The sequence below is a fragment of the Excalfactoria chinensis genome, chromosome 7 (genome assembly GCF_039878825.1).
Source record: "Excalfactoria chinensis isolate bCotChi1 chromosome 7, bCotChi1.hap2, whole genome shotgun sequence".
Taxonomy (NCBI): Eukaryota; Metazoa; Chordata; class Aves; order Galliformes; family Phasianidae; genus Excalfactoria; species Excalfactoria chinensis.
In genome coordinates, this window is record NC_092831.1 from 28,178,096 (window position 1) to 28,195,448 (window position 17,353).

At 40.4% G+C, this 17,353-nt stretch overlaps 2 long non-coding RNA genes across 2 annotated transcripts in view; one reads left to right on the top strand and one right to left on the bottom strand.

Annotated features, from left to right (window-relative positions):
- The window catches only part of LOC140254731 (uncharacterized), a 64,708-nt gene that overhangs the window by 3,619 nt on the left and 43,736 nt on the right, over positions 1-17,353 (top strand). The window contains exon 3 of the long non-coding RNA XR_011904296.1: positions 8,372-8,455. This is a non-coding gene — a long non-coding RNA (uncharacterized lncRNA). The remainder of the gene's footprint in view (positions 1-8,371; positions 8,456-17,353) is intronic.
- On the bottom strand, positions 680-4,889 carry LOC140254578 (uncharacterized). Its single transcript, XR_011904258.1, has 5 exons — positions 4,825-4,889; positions 3,686-3,865; positions 1,976-2,171; positions 1,187-1,280; positions 680-714 (listed from the first exon to the last, which is right to left on the bottom strand). It is a non-coding gene; the product is annotated as an uncharacterized lncRNA (long non-coding RNA).

Here is a 17,353-nt window from a genome sequence, read left to right on the forward strand (position 1 = left end):
TAATGCGGTAAGCATCCACTACCTACCTTCAAAACCAAACAGGTTTAAGTAGTGAAATCTCTCTTTCTATGTTATATCTGTAGTATGCTTATATGGAAAAGTTGCTTTTCAAAGTAAATGCAACACATGCATTACTAAAACTCATTTTGGTTAGAACTTGAGGGGTATACTATTTCGGAGAGTTCATTTCCTGTCCTACTGAAAAGTCTGAGTTTTTCCAGTGGTATCTACTGAGAATTAAAACCACAGAAATAATGTGTAGCTGTGCTTGCATACTTGCACATGGAAACTCTTCAACTCTCTGATGCACCAATAGCTTGTTTTATTAATGTAGAATTTTGATAAGGCTTTATACTTATTAAAATGCTCATACTCTTACGTTCAAACATGTAAATGTTACTACATTTTCCAAGCCTAAAGCCTAAATTACCAGTTGAAAACAGATTAGCCTAATCAAGTTAACATAATGGTACAGAACATCAAGTTCATCTTGGGTTTTGGGCTTCATATTTCTTGTACTCTTGCTACAAATAAAACACAACCATTATTTGTTACGAGAGGAGAGGCATCTACAGACATAGCAAGGAGTTGTTTACTTGCCTCGGCTACAAACCACCAGCTTGCTGCTAGGAGTCTTCCATTTTTGAAAAGGCAGCAGAGTGCATCCCTTCAGAAGGCTGGAGCAGGCACAGGATTCCTGCAAACCTAAAAGCACTGAAGAATTAAGGCAATTTGCAGAGGGCTGTGATAGACCTCACCCTCTTATATTGAGGCAACCATGAGAAGAGAACAAAGCCCACGAGACAAAGTCTGTCTAAAGAAAGAACACGGACTTGGAAGTAGCCTCATGCATCCCCACACTCTCCAAATGCCCTGCTGGCTGCTAGCCCAGCAATACTTCAGGCTCATTGATTGCAGTCCTCAGGAAAACTCAAGATCTGCTTGCAAATCACACTGCATTGCCTCTCCGTAACTGCGGCTTGAGGTTAAATACCAAATGTACTTGGGGTCTGTCCCTCAGCAAGCTTCAAACTACCTCAGACTCAGCTGCTATGCAAACCATGAATGCAGTGAAGTAGTCCAGATTTGAGAATGCCCTCAGCCTGCAGCTGGACCAATGAGCACACACTCATTGTGGCTTGGCTTAGCATGGCTGAAATATTCCCCCAGCCTGAGGAAGACAGACCTGAATGCCTTGAGGCTACCGGTGGGCTTGTTGTGTGTCACTTAACATCTCCTCGTTCAGGGTCATCATCAGCATGTGCTTCTGAAGGTCTGCCCTGTACAAAAAACAAACAAACAAAAAGGGAGTATAGTCCTGACAGGCATCATGCAAATCATGACGCAGCACAAATCAGTACTCCATGTGCAGTTATCTGAGCTAAATTACAGATGTCTCCTCATGTAAGCACCCAGTTTAATGAACTGATATTTTTGCCGCAACCAGCCTCTAAAACGCAGCCTGTGTGCCTGAATGTTCTCTCTTAAAAGCAGAACTGAAGAACCTATGGGATCTGCGAAGAGGAGCATCTGCAGATGCTTTAGCAGAGTTTCTGCCATGTCAGAAGTTGAATGAAATTAGAAAAAAAAAAAAAAAAAAAAAAAAAAAAGAAAGAAAAAAAAAAAAAAAGAAGTTCAGATCTTATTAAATCAACTGTCATCATAGGGAAGCAGTAGTTCATACAACTCCGTTGGGCAAATCACAGATCCATCTAGCAATCGTCCAGCTACATGTTATAGCTCTGAAATACATTGGGCTGATGTAGGCCACTTGTTTTTCAATTAGTCATCTGGATTTTGCATTTGAAGGACTCATAGTACAACCCAAATCAAAGAAAACTGTGGGTGCTCATTCCTCTCAGTTACCTCAGCCAGAGATTTGAATGAAACAAAAACTCAAAACTGAGATCAGTTCTGCCTTAAGTCTTGAATACTGACAAAGGAGAAAAAAGTAAAGCATGTTATAATCAAGGACCTGATGGGTGGGGAGAGAAACATTCCAGGTGGTTGTGAAACACACAAACATCTATTGTCTGAAGTGACTCGTTGTCATCATTTGATATTTCTGCTTTTCATAATATCTTTGGATGCTTGCGCAGGCTGGTGTGTTGCCATGGATACAATGGTGTCAGTGCTGAGTCTGTTAGTAAATGGGCTGATCTGTTGTGCACCTGTGGAAGGAAAAGAAGGAAAAATTCCTTCGTCTCTGTGGCTGTTAGCAAAGGAAGGCTGACAGTAAAACAAACTGACTCCATATAATGGAGTTCAGAATCTCCTCCTCTTTATAATGATGGTGTAGTAAAGAGAGAGAAGATAATGAAGCGAAAGAATGAGGAGAGCTGTCAAGCATTTATCAAAACCCTGCCTGCGTAGCTTAAGGCAAGGGTCCCTACATGATAGTGTCAGCTATATTGTCACGGAAAATCAATCAGGAGGTTTAATAATTCAGTTTCCTAATGGCCTGGCAACCGCTTTCTGCAAGCGCAAGGAAACTCAACAGCAACAACAACAAAAATACCAAGGCTAAAAGGTGAAAAGCAGCAATCAATAGACAACAGAAGAGTAACTTGCTTTTGAGAGCTACTCTGAAAGCAAGCAACAGACACCCATTATAAAACTAATATTTGGATACATAGGCCATTCCAAAAGTAATGTCTCCTACTTATTTCTGTGTAAATTACAACAGCTCCCCATAACACTATTTGATAGACCAGATTCTCACCTGCAAAACAGTTTTTCAACATAGCCACCATCATTGGCTGTGCATTTTCACCAGCAATGAACAAAAGCCTGCACGCCATGCTCATAGAAATCTTCATCAGCAGAGGTGGCACATTGCCACTGCCACCACTGCTGAAATGCACACCCACCACTTACTTTAATCACATCCACTGTTTGGTCTTCACAAACATTCAGCAAGCATTGACGAATGTCAATAGGTGCTGTTTCTGACACAGAAGTTATTGGAAAATATTCAGTTCCACACTTCTGCTTCATACTCTTCTATGTCAGCTGCAGTTTTGTCAGGCAGCCCCTCTGCTGCCATCAGTCACACAAAGTAACAAAATATAATGGATTATTGGTGGAAAAAAATCAACCACTACAGTCATACCACCAACATCCTCCTCTGATGCTGTGGGCCAACATAAAAATTAAAAATAGGAGGCATTACTTTCAGAGCAACCCTCGTAGCACACATTTAATGCTTTTTAACCAGGCACAACTCCACTGCTAAGAGGTAAAACAGGTTTAGAAGTGAAAGGCTTGTACGTGCACAGGAAATCAAGTAACAAACCTGGGCAGGACTCCAGGCTATTTTCAAACTTTTGCTTTTTTCTTGGTGTTAGAACAATCTCATAAATGACACACACACATACATATATATATATACGTGACAGATTTCTGAAAGCTGAATTCCCATACATTAACACCATTTTCTTTATTGGGCAACAACAGAAGAGTGTTTAATTTGATTATAAACTTTCATTTTCTGTTCTGTTATTCACAGAGGAGCTCTACAAAAATTTGGCGCGTTACCATTTATTTCATAGAGAGCTTCTCTTGCCTTTGAATTTGGGGTCAAAAACCACTAAAGGGGTTTCAAAGGAGGACTTTATTCCCCACTATTTGTACAGATGCTTAAGTTAAATAGCTTTAAAAAGTAAGAAATAAGAATGAGGTGTACCTTCTCTCAGCAGGGTTGTGTCACTGTACATGGACCAGAAATATAATGCAAAATATTTCACAGTGAATTTTTCTCATCTTAACTGGTAAAGTTTCATCCACATGGGTTCTCTGCCATAAAATAAGGAAAACTGAGTTGGTCGGTTTTGTGGTCAACTGTAGTTCCTTCCTCAGCTCACATCTGTAAAGGTAGCATCAAGAACAATTTTTAGAGATGCAGAAGATAAGCAGAAAGCCAGGACTGCAGTCCTTAACCTTTTGTAAGTCCCTTCATTCCAGCAGCATTCTGGAAGCATAGGCATACACTAGGTTGCTTTGTAGCTATTGACCAGCGTGGCCAGTAGCTCCAAGGAAGCTTTCCCAGCACAAAGCCTCCCCCTATGGCTTTGCTTTGGGGACAGACCAGCACGGTGACAGAGCTCTGTTAAAGTGCTGCTCTACTCTTTTATTTCCTGTTGCTGACTCATACTGGAGACAGCTGAACCTAGAGAAGTGCTCTCCACACCAGCCATCACCACAGTCACCACAGAGGAGAAGTGCAAGTGCAGGCAGGTGGTCTTTGCACTCCCGATGGCAGCATGAGGGAGCCTTGAAATACATCTGTTCATATTTATAAGACTGTTACTTTTCATTACGCTAGCACTACAAGATAACAAACCCAAGTCTGTTCTCATTTCTCTGAGGTAATTCTGCTGATGCCAAAGGAATGGCACTGTCCTGTCCTTTTTCCTCATAAATGAGAGGCAGAAGCATCTGACCACAGCTCTCCTTCATTCTTATCTGTGCAGCATCTCCCTGCATCCACCTTAAGAGCAAGCTACGGCAGAAGTCAACAATCATGTCTGCAATATAACAGGGGGTCCTAGTACCCAAAAGGACACAATTAAGCTCAGAAAAACGAGAGAGGTAAACTCAAGATAAATGCAGTCAGCACTCTCCTCTTTTGGTACTGTTCACTAGCACTACAGGCAAGCATGTGAGCACTGAGCACAATGCCATAATGACTAAAAAATTTTCCACAGTGAAAGTTTCATGGAGCCCTTTCCTATGGAGAGGCTGGCTTGTGCCCTGGAAAATGACAAATCACATCCCTTCCAAAAATCTTGATAATCACTTAAGCCCTTGTGTTCACAGTCCTACCAGATTCCGCTGCAGTTCCAGAGAGCCCTTCTGCATTCAGATGAACTGTGATTAAATTCAACTGTCAAAACGAGAACACACCTTCAGACTATTAATTAGTATTGCTGGAAGCACAGCTCTCTTGTCATTCGTCTGTAGCCGCTTTGGGAACCAAAAACACCCAGGGCAGTCAAAGTCATTTGTTTTCATGATGCTGCAGAAACGCAGTCGCAGTTTGTGGAGGTGTAAAGCAAGGGAGCGGTGCAAACCAGCAGGGAGAAGCTGAGAGGCGTCACTGTTGCAGACAGACGTATCGATACACACACATCGCGTATGGGCAGTTGTACAGCTCACGTTGCTAACACATGACGTGGCTCAGCTCTAGTAACCAGGGCTTAACTCTGGGAATCAATCCTCCTACGGAGAGTTATATTTTGGCAACAGAGTACATTGCATTGGTTGCATGGCTAATTTCCTTCCAAGTCTCCAAAACGTAAAAGGCGTCTTAAAAAGAAACTTCACGTTTCATCTTGCAGCTTTTTGCTTTTTAACTGCTCTGCCCTCGAGCCATGGGAACATGCTCCCACTAATTAATGATTCATATAAAGAATTTATAGGAAGGGTAGAGATGTCCATAGAGAACATTAGGGCTTTTTCTTGCAGAAGCTGCCAAGGAATTCCTCTTCTATTTCATTTCCCCCTTTTCAAGGACTTTTGTTCAGCAGTTCCCTCCCCAGACACACACACTCCTTAAAATCAGTGTCTCTGTCCACAGAATGCAAGCTACAGTAAAAGCTGAGCTGGTGACAATGCAATCCCCACTAACCAGCACCACGTAAACTAACAGTCACGGTCACTAAAATCTCAGCATATGGGACCTGTAATATTCTTGCACATATATCGGTGAGCATCCTTTGGGTCTTGTCATATTTGAAATGCTTCAGTGCCAGCTCTGCTATGGCTTGGACTGAATCTTGTAGCTAAGCAACAGCAGCCACAGCTGGGCAGTCTGAGTGACGTGGCACTGACAATTTATCCTGCACAAAACCTGTCCTTGATGCCAGCTCTGGACCACTGGCCCCAGCTAATTCTTACAGCTGACCACAACTTAGCATGTAGTTGGCTAAAGAGATTCAGACTGTACAGCACCAGATGGGAAACATGACAATTAATAGGCAGTGCCAGCACTGAGGGTGCTACCTACTAGAGGACTGCTGCAACAGGAATAAAAATAAATCTACCTCTGCATGAACAAGGATGTAGCAGGTGGCAGACGTTGCATGCAGGAGGCAATTCAGAAGGGAAGCAATACTTCAAAGCTGGGTGTGTTAAGCAAGCTGTTAAAACATCTACTGCCTTCAGCAGACTTCACATTAATCCCAAAAGGAAAATCAGCAAGCGAGGCTAGGACAGCAGATTTAACTCACTGTTACTGAGCAACATACCTAGGGAAGGGATCTCATCTAGAGGGAGGCTCGCAGGTTCCCATCTGCAGGGCTGGGAACTCACGGTCTTCCTTGCTGTGAGAAGAAAGGTGGGACAGCATCAGCAAGGTTAAAGAAATAGGGATAGAATTGTTTTCTAAACACTTAGAGAGAAAAACGAGCACAATTAAACCACAGCTGGTCATAGAACTATTGCACTGGATTCTATGATTCTGTGACTTGGAGATTAAAGAGGAATTGTGGGAAAAAGTAAATAAAGACATAATAGAAACAAACATCTAACAGAAAGCTGTTTCTTCTGGGGGCCTTGGGTGAGGGTCAGGCCATAATTCTGTCATTAAGTGCTGTGCACTAAAATCTTGGCTCTGAAAGCCTCACCTTCACCCCTGTCACAGCCACTTGTTAAAACCCTGAGTCTGAGCATAAATAACGTCAGCTCAGATGGTGCTTGTTACTCTGAGACAGGCCTTGTTTCCAGCACAGTCAAGCTCTATAAATACCTGCAGGCACTTTTTGGCTTTAAATAAATAAATAAATAAATAAGAAAAAAAAAAAAAAAAAAAAAGAAAAAGCATAGAAATTAACTTTTTTCATCTGAACAGAGCTCCAAGGTATGAATAAAATGCCATTTGGCAGCATTCCTGAAGCAAAGTACACGCACCATCAAATATTACTGCAGCCTTGATATATTCCAGCTGCTACTGCCCAGCAGACAGGCTAATGCACTTCTCTTCTAATGTCACCTTCACCTTGTTTTTCTTAATATATTTGCAACCGTTTATGAATTAAACCTCACATCACGCACATGCCTTACAAAAGGGTCGGTCTTGAGACACAGCAGCTCAGTGGTTAAGATGCCAGGCTGTAACTGAGGGCTTTGATGTGGCAGCTCTCTTCCTGGCCTTGGGTAAATGGCTTTGTTTCCACCTGAGACAGGGTCACAGGTCTTGTCCTCTAAAGCAGTGAGGACAAATCCATTGATTTGTGCTAGCTAGGCTGCCCCATGTGCTAGGAACTGCTTTATTTTTAGGTCAAAAGGACAATTTCTATCTCTTTTTTAGATGGATTCAGGCAGACACTCCAGGGCTGTGCAGAAGCTTGGTAGCAGATGCAGAACTACAGAGATTTCCAACTCAATGCCATAAAAATGCAGGCTTTACTACTCACAATAATTCATTCTTTACTCATCTTACCTTCTTGGTAGCAAAATTCATATTTCATCTTTACTGTGGAAATTGCAAAAACTTTCCATTCTAAGTGCCTAAACTTTGATTCTTGACTCCAAATTTAGAAACCAGCATTATTATCAATGACTCAGCTGCTCTCCCTGCTTACCATTAGGATTTACACAGGATCTAACAGGGACATTAGCCTTAGGCTATTCCCTTCCTAGCAGGAGACATCTTTATGGGGGCAGATGCAGCTGATTTGCAGAACTCGCTCAGAGACGACTCTGTGCAAATCTTAGGAGGGTTCAAAGAAAGTATAGAGAAATCCATGAGGGATGAGCAGGGGGCCAGGCATCTCATTCATGCATCTGTGAGCTGCCAGCTGCTGCAGGGGTACCACAAGCAGGACCTCTATAAACCCCCTCTTAACTCTTTCTCTAACAACTCTTCCAGTTCTTTTCTTTCTACTGTCCATCTGCTACAAAGCTGGTCAGTCTGAAACAGCCACCGCAATTCTTTCATTAATAGGGAGATCTTAATCAAACTGTTTTAAACAATGCATCAAGTTGAACTGTTTCTTAAACGCCTTTTCAACTAACAACATCAGAGAAGAAGAAACATTTTATGTTTTAAGTGTGCAAAGCTCTTTTCCCATCTTGCAGAGCAAACTGACAGACATAATGTACGGCATGATCTGTTTTTAGCATTATTATGTACCCAACTTTTTTTTCTCTTTTTAATTATAGGGAACTGTAACTAAATTTTGATATCATTAGATCATAGAGTTTAATAACGGCTTGCTTTAAGATCTCTGTCTTTTGCCCCAAATAAGAAGAAATGCATCCACAAATGGAAGTCTTTGGAGATGTTATCCTTCAGGCTATTTAACAGTTACTAACAAAAAAACATATCCTTTTCCTATATACCTGAACAACCTCTTTTTTTAATCTACAGAGATGAATAGAAGTTGCCACTTGATCTGGGGAGCTATGAGATGTTGTCTACCTGGTGATATCAACGAGCTCCAAACCCCTCCAAGTAAGTGAAAAATAATAAGCTTTAGTTACAATCAGGGCCAAATAAATAACTTCTTTACTGCAACTACTTGCTTAAGCAGACTTGACCCTTTCTGAACTTCCTATTGAAAAACACTGTCTTAGAGAAAGCATACAATATATAGTTTAAAACTGCTGATTCAGGATGTGAAAAATGCCCACACTAGTACTGTGTTTACAACTGTGTTCTAAACTGTGATGGTTCTTGAGCTATTTAACAAGCATCTCAGACACCTGTGTGGGAAAGCAGCCAAGGTAAGCAATCTCCACTGTTCAACCAGAGCTCTGTCTTCTAAACGGTTAATAAGATTTTGGTTCCTATGGAAGTAATGGCAGAGACAGCACTCAGTGTCAGTATGATTTCTCAGAGAAGCTTTGCTTTGAATTTTCCTTAATTGAATATATATGCATATAGGAGATAGATATATATAAAAAAAAAAAACACTACAACCACCACCCAGCATCCTACACAGAAAGACAGCCAAGAAACTAGTCAAACTAATGAAATGGCTCTCCTTTGATTCCTCGGGCACTCACTCAAAATATTAATCTGATAATCACCAAGGCTGAAATTCAGCAAGGTTGTTAAGTGTCTAACTGGAAGCATTCAGTCTCATTATTGTGATTCGTGGGTTTAAAAATAGAAATATGTTTAAATGTTCTGTAGAATGCTTGGATCCAAATGAAATCAATACATGCTATGCGTCTTATTCATGAAATATTAAGGGAAGATGCATAATTTATCGTACTCTGTGTATGTACTTAGCACTGATTATACTGTTATATGCATATAAAATTGTACTATGCATAATTTAAACTGTATTGTGCCCATTTTATGGGGAAAAATCATCCTTAAACTCACAACAGTTCATTTTTTGGTGAACTAGCCATTTGTTTTATTCTTAAATCCACTCTCACCTGTTTAAAAACCCTTTTCCTGAGGAAAAGAAATCATAGCCTCCTCTAAAGCCCTGAGACGGTAGGGTGCAGTTGTCTGCGAGCGACTAGGCAACACGGTGGTCCTTTGCTGACCTCTGGTGGTAGGTTGGCAGGGCCACAGCCTGCAAAAAACCGCAAACAAAATAAAATGCAGCTACAAATGTTTGACGGCAGATGGCGCTACAGGATCATTTTTGGTTTTTAAATAACAAAAATTTAACTTGAATATTTAATACTGCATATTTGTTATTTATATACTGCATATTTATTAATACTTAACAAAAGTGCCTAAGAAGGGCCAGCATTGTATTTCTATTATTTCCTTTGCATAAATAAATGTTATATTAGAAATAAAAATGAGACGATTAGATGAGATGTCAGACTTCTCTTGTGTTTTGCAAGGAGAAGGATACTGTCACAGTTATAGTCAAAGATATGTCACAGGTCAGACATCTGGTCCTCTCCCACATGCACTGAACATCCTAGTAGTCTAACCTGGCTTACTGACAAAGGCCATTCAAACTGAAACATGTTTGTGGCCTGCCCAAACCCAGTTCTAGATGTCTGTACCAATGAAGAGGTGGTTGTGGGCAGCAAACTGAAATCAACCCAACATTATCTAACTATTTCTAATTTCCTGGGTCCACAAAAAGTAAAGCCAACAGAAACAAGCAGCACTGGCAAGTTCAAAACCAAGAGGTAAACTTCCAATTGACCTCAACACCCGTCCTGGCTGTTGCCTGTTGGCTCGCTGCTGGAGGAGAGCACATCAGCAAATGACAGGCAGAAGAAGAAAACGTGCATAGAAAAACTAGAGTGCTTCCAGAGCACCCATTATCAGTAGCCACATTGGGCATTAAAACACATAGACCCACCCTAGTGTGAAACACAACAAAAAGCTACAAATTTCCTTTCAAAAAGTATCAGTCTTCAGTCCTAATGCCTGTGGGGGGAAACAGTCTCCGACTCAGTGTTCTCATCCTCGTACACAGCTACACTCATAGATACTTAAACAGCAATTGCAATCAGCAAAGAGTGTTTTCTTTGATTTCTCATTTTACTGCTGGTAAGATCAGTGACTGCTTGAAACCAGCCTTTCACCTTCAAGAGCAGCTTACATTTATGACTTGAACAAGGGTAGAACAGTAATGACACAGTAGTGAAAGCGCTCGCTGTGGCACAAGGTAAAAACCAATAGAGTGCTGTGGTTGAGAGAAAACCAGAAAAGGCTAACTCACAAGACTTTGTAAGAAGTAATTACAGCTCATACGAGCACGTGAAAGAATGAAGTTTGTTTCACCAATGCAAACTTCTCCAATAACAGGTTAGAGAAACTGTAGTCTACAGACAGTGTCAGAAGTGGCGAAGTTCATTAACTGAGGCTGAAATGCAGAGACAGAAAGGCAATGCAAGGATGCATTCAGAGCTATCACCTTCTTCTTCCACCTTTGAATCAAATATTCTATTTGTCCTTTGCTCCTGCACTTTGATTCACATTACAGAGCATCCTTTGGGCTCCTAAACCAGAGCTAAACTGACTGATTTGGTCCTATCACCACAGTGAGGTTAGGCCACAGGAGCAGACAACAGTTAATACAGAGCTAAGCGTGGAAAATAGGAACATCACCACAGGTCACATTCTCAGCTCCCATGACTGCCTTCTGAGGGTGCTCTTCCATCGAGCTGCCTTCCCCAGGAGCTTAAGTGCAGCCATGAGGCTCCAGTCAGCTCCTCAAGGTAAGCCACTACTGCAGCTGTCTTGGGAGGACAGAGTCCTAGTTTGGTCAAAGATAAAAAATAATAATAACAAATCCAGTATCACCCTGTTCCTTCTCACTGCACTCAAATGTTTATTTTCTTGCCTGGTGCCCAGAGCTTCTCTCTTATCTTGTTCTTGGGATTGGTATCCTGCAGTGACAGCTGGTGGGGCCCATTTCCTCCTCCTCCCTGTAAATTACCATGCCCACCTCCTCACAGCTTTTAACAGTGAATTGACAGAGCTCCTAGAGGGTTTTTCTTGCAGAATTGAAATGGTGATCACGTAATCTTTCCAACATTAACTGCATTATTAAATCAGCAGTATGTGAACTAGATTTAATAACATGCTTGTTCCAAGCAGAGACAGTTAATTTCCCACTATCTGCTCATAGCCCTCAAAATATTTCTATTCTAACTCTCAGTTTTGCATAGGCTAAACAATAATTAAAAAATTTAAGTAGTATCTGGGGAATCACCCTGTCTTCTTTTGCATTTGCTCATTGAAGTTTTCAGGTCAAATAAAATTGTTGTTCTCTAAACTTAGTTCCTGAAAACTCAAAAAGACAGAGACTGATATGAATAAAAATGGTAACTGTATTGGAGAAGAACAACCACTTCCAAAGTCATATGGAAGCATCTGTGAGGATCCTAACAGGCACAGATAAGACTTCTGAGACAAAGGGTGGGAGGAAAGAGGACTGATAGCTTTTACACAAGTTTGTCTAGCAAGTGGTGGGAGCTGTGGGAGCTGCAGCTTGCAATAATGCATTGCCCATGGAATCATCTCCTATACTCTATAGGAGCAGAAATTAAACCAAGAGCGTTGCATCAATAAGAGACAGGTACATCCCTCAGAGTCCCTGGTGCAGCTGATGTGTGATGATGCTATGAGTTCACTTTTCCAGCCATGACAGCAAAACAGCAGGAAAAAGGCCAAGTCCGGCCCACATCTGAGACTTCTCATCTGCAGAACTTCTTGTTGTGAAGAACCAGATTCCTAGGAAGAAGGAACATTAAGTACTTGAAGGAAATCATCAGGTCAATACTTAAGCCAATTCACCCATCCCATGGAGACTAATGCATTTACCATCGCCTCCTAGTGCCTTTCTTCAGATAAAGAGGAACAGAGATTAATTAACTGATGCTATAGAGGACTGGAAAAAATCATCTGCAGTTGATCATAAGATAACACATGTTACTAGTGAGGCTGTCTGCTAAAGCAAATTGTGCAGGAGTCATTTATGCCCACATCTAGCTGCGAACATCACTTGGTGATGGACTCTGCCACTCTGCGTCCTCTGGTCACATAGGTCCCCCTTCATTCCCTTCTCCACAAACCGACAATCGTGAACTCTATCCCAGGCTGTCATTCGCTGTGTCATTTCCCTTGCAGCTATTACTGTTCTCTTCTCCTTTTGCCTGTCTTCTTGGGAAAAAGGAAGTGAGATGTTTAATAAAAAAGAAGCAGAGAAATCAAGAAAAAAAGCATGTAACATATTGCTGAACTAAGTCCTCATTGTCATTTGACAAGCTAGCTCTACTTGTGGTTTATCGCACAAGCATCAGAAACTTCACAGACTCATTACAGCCCTTCTAGGCTTATATATCCTACCCACCTGTTTACACACTCCAGTTACAGATTACTGCATATACCTATCTTTTTCCTACAGGTTTACCACATAAGCTCTGCAACTTCTGAACAATTAGTGGGCTGCTCTCATTTTGGATTGTATAAACAGTTCTACTGAGTGGAAAAGGTTGTGAAATTAGTTTATGAAAAGCATAATTCCAAACAAGTATTAGAATAAAGCTAGTGCTTAAGTATACATATATTAAATAAATAAATAAATGAATGCAAGTTTTCAGAAATATTACCAGACTAGTAAGAATGTAAGTGCTCTCTCTCAGTATTTCAATGAAAATAGGAGCACATGTTATGTAAAATTAAGGAAACAATGAAAACAGTCTTGTTCTAGAACTAGCAAGAAAGTTACCATTTATACACACAAACCTGAGCATCTTGTGGAGGCAGACAACACACAGCAGGGTTGGATGTTTTCCTATGTCATCTTTTTGGGCAACAGGACAACATGAGCTCTCAGAGGATGGCAGGGAGATTTCCTGGGCTGTGAGAATAACATCAGGTAAATGGATCCACATCCTACTACAGATAAAGAAGGGAAATTCTTGGAAGTGGATGAAATGGCTGTAAAATTTTAGTGCTGTACTGTAACAGTAGGCAGGAACTGAAGATCCCTTTTTCTACAGTTAAAAGAACCAACCGTAAATACTGAGCTTTGGAGCACTAGCACTCAAGTGCAGGCAAAGTATTTGATAACAAATCACATCTGTAGAGTGATGGGAAACATTCAAGCTTAAAAGCTACCTCAGCTCTTTTAATTACAGACCATAAAGCATTCATACCTTTGTCCATCACCTGAAATTCTAGATTAATCTATTGGTTAACAACTAAAGGATATTTTTAATGTTGCTTCCAAATGTTTCAAGCCAACTTCTGCATGTTCTGTGCTCCACATTTTTCCTTGTGTATATGTATCCTGCTGCAAAAGTAAAGTTATTCCAACAGCCTGATAGAGAATTTAGCTGGGAAATGCCAGAGGAAAGTACAAGATTGCAAGTGCTTCCCTCCACCTCCCCCCCTTTCTCCTCAGTTCCTGTTATTTGTCTGCAGAAATGCATCTTAATTTATTTTTACAGTATTAATAAGAACACTGTACCTTCCACCTTTATGCAAACAGCTGAAATTCCAAACACTGGTCCTATTAAAAAAATAGCACTTCCTCACCTGAGTAAGCTGCAGACAAACAGTAAATGTGCAGTGTAAAACTCCTGCAGCATGTTATTTCTCAGCAACGAGAAGAACATACAATAAAGCTCTATTAACTGCTGTCGCCCTCAAGCCATCATACCATTATCTCACACTGTATTTCAGGATAAAGCAGAAGGAGGCCCATACGTGCTGCTTATACAGCTGTCTAGTACACTAAGGGGAATTACTTGCATCAAGTGATAGCAATGAACAACATTCCTTTTGGGGAATTTACATAAAATATTTATTATTTCTTTAAAGCAAGATAATTATCCTGGAAGAAACTGTTTCCACCAACTTCACTTGTTAAACATTCACAAAACATTTGGCATTCCCCACTGCATTAAGATCAGATATAGGCTTGGCAAGCCTTAGAAAAAGATCACAAATAAATACGTGTGTGTTAGATATAAGGAAAACTGTTTTCACCACGAGAGAGTGGTCAAATACTGAAGCAGCTGTAGAACCTCTAGCCTTGGAGAGGGCAAAAATCCAGCAAACTAACCTCTGAGCAGATTATTAGATTAATGGACTAAAATGACTTCAGGAAGTCCCTTCAAACCTGAATTATGTGTTTCAGACATTGGTAGAAGTCCTGATCTTGAAGTGCAACTGAGAAAACAAAAATCAAAAAACTCACAGCTATCAAAAATGTAAACTAAAAAAGCTAATCATGTGCATTTGGTAATATGACTCTGAAATGCTATTCTGTGCTACCGGACTCATAATTCACTTGAGGAATGATATTCTCTGGTTTCCTCTCTATCCACATCAGTAATGTTAAAATGATTCAGTTTTGTAGTAAACAGTTACATTAGCCAGTAATTTTTTCTAAGATTATAAATGGTCACCTCCCGTCCTGCCCCACCACAGTGCAGATTGTAGCACAGAGCCAACAGGACTGATAGGGCAAAGAGCACTCAGCTTCAGTCTTTCTTTGCCACTTTCACTGGCTGCAAACCCGTCTGCTCAATAAAATGTTACCATTTGGATGAATCAGATGAGATGATCTGGCCATACTCCCACAGTTTTGGTCACACAATACTGCTCTGACATCTTCTGCAGAGAATGAATCACACACACAGGAACAAGCAGCCATTCAGACATGTAAAAGGAAACACAATGTTAGTCATTCTGCTCAAAAATTCAGGGAGAAAATAAATTAGTCTTCAAACCAGGCCTTTATTTTTTGGAGTAACCTACAGTCTTCTCCTCTTGTCTAAGGGGCAGAACTTCTCGTGAGATCATCTGGAAATGCATATTTAGCATATTTTTAATCCATATGCCCTGAAGTAGATTTGTTTTCCTTACAAGCGGTCTCTCATCAACCTGACATACTGCAGCCACAAAGACTGACCTGTTTTCAAAACCTCTTTGAGCCAGTCAGATTCTTGACAGAAATGACCCTGAAGCCCCGTTGATCTTGCAGAACATAACTTAAAGACACAAGATGAACAACATCATATAAGCCTTGGGAAAATTTGCTGCATTTCTGTACCACGTGCTTATTTCTCCTCTGAAAAAGGTACAATGCCTAACAAACAATTGATAAGCATTCTTAACCAACAAGACACTTGATTTACTTTAAAAGATGCATTTCTACTGTGTATCCTGCTGCTGATCTCTCAGTAGGAGGAATTCCTGAATGTTTCTGGGAGCTGTGAGTGGAGAAACCCATGTCCTTTCTGTGCGTCTAAAGGGTTAAATAATTCCAGCATGGCCAACTTCAGTTACTTAAAACATGAAAGGGTAGGAATATGTTTTTCTTGCAATAATAACAACACAAACATGAAGAAAAGCCGTAGTTACAGTTCTTAATTTGCTTACCATTACCAGGAAAGTTGCATTATAAAGCTGAACAGCACAGCCCATTGGTACCAGACACAACTCGAATTCCTATTCCTTTGCATACGGGATAGGCCTCAGATACTTTACCTAACTTCTTCATGCATAACAATGATATCTGGACTACTGCTTTCTCACTTGTGGGTTTGTTAGCACCAAATAGGAGGGAAATCTCAGACCAATAGAGAACTCTTAAGGATCAAATAAGTATACGATAGAGTGATCAAGAAAAAAATGAAAACAGGATCAAAAACTCAATATTCTAAGAGCATCAATTAATGGAAAACACAAGCCAAGTAAAATATACTTGTTAATCTATGCTCTTCTTCTATCTCTTGCTTATATGAAACTCATTGATCTCTTATCTTGTGGTCTGTACCTTTAATACATTGTGAGGCATGTGGAATTCTGAGAAGGGAGAACAAAGTGCCACTGAATAACATTAGAGACCTTGTACTGACCCCTTTCTATCATTAAGTTATGAATTATCACTGATACTCTGCATTATACAGATTAGCATCAAAACCTTAGTTCTAGGTACTAAGACTTACTCTTGAAATAGATGAGGCATTTTTAATTACTTGATCTTCTCTGAATTTTGAAGACTACAGGAGCTTATTTCCCCCTCCTGCACAAACATAACTGAACTAGTAATAAAGTTTCATAATTTTACAGGAGATAATATCTCAAAATAATTTCTGTATGGCTCCTTACCCACAACTTCGCTTTTCTCATCAAACCAGTATTTTTACACAGCACTGTTACTGTGTTTATCAGTAGCATGTTCCACTGCAAAGTTTGAGAAAAGCAATTATAAGGAAGGCTATGATTAAAACAAAAGACTGTAGCACTTACCTCGTTCCTTTCTAACCTGCTTTGAAACATGCCTAAACAGGACGAGCCTTGAAGAATCTCTAAGGGCATCCTATGGAGCACAGTGTCAGTACCAACTGCACAATAGGATGGTGATCACAAGCAACCCCCTCCTGATCCTTCTGAGAAAAAAATAGTTACTAGGCTTAAAGGATTTACAGTGTGGCTTTCTGAGGGAGAACATGACATAGAAATGTTCCTTAGGGTCACCAAAAAACATCATTTTCCCTACAAAACTGACAGTTATGTTGCATTCCTTGATTAACTTCAGCTGACTCTTAACCCATTATGAACTTTCTGTAATGATGTAAGTCACATAAGAACAACCGACTTTATTTGATAATTTGCAGTATCCTTTCTTGAAATAAGCCCTTCTTGCTTAAAAAATATGAAGCAGCACTTTTATTTCCATCTCTGGAGAGAAAAAAAATTGCTGGACAAGATTTTTTCATAACTACTTTACACTGTCTTGAACTTTTTTGAGGTTGAACCTTGCAACCCACAGAGGCACTGGGCAGCACATCAGGTATGCATAGCCCTCCTTGGCCCACATAGTCAAAAGAAAATGTACTTAAGTAGCAAACTGGCCTGGAGCATCCTCACTTTGAAAAAACCTGCTGGACATGATCTTTCCCA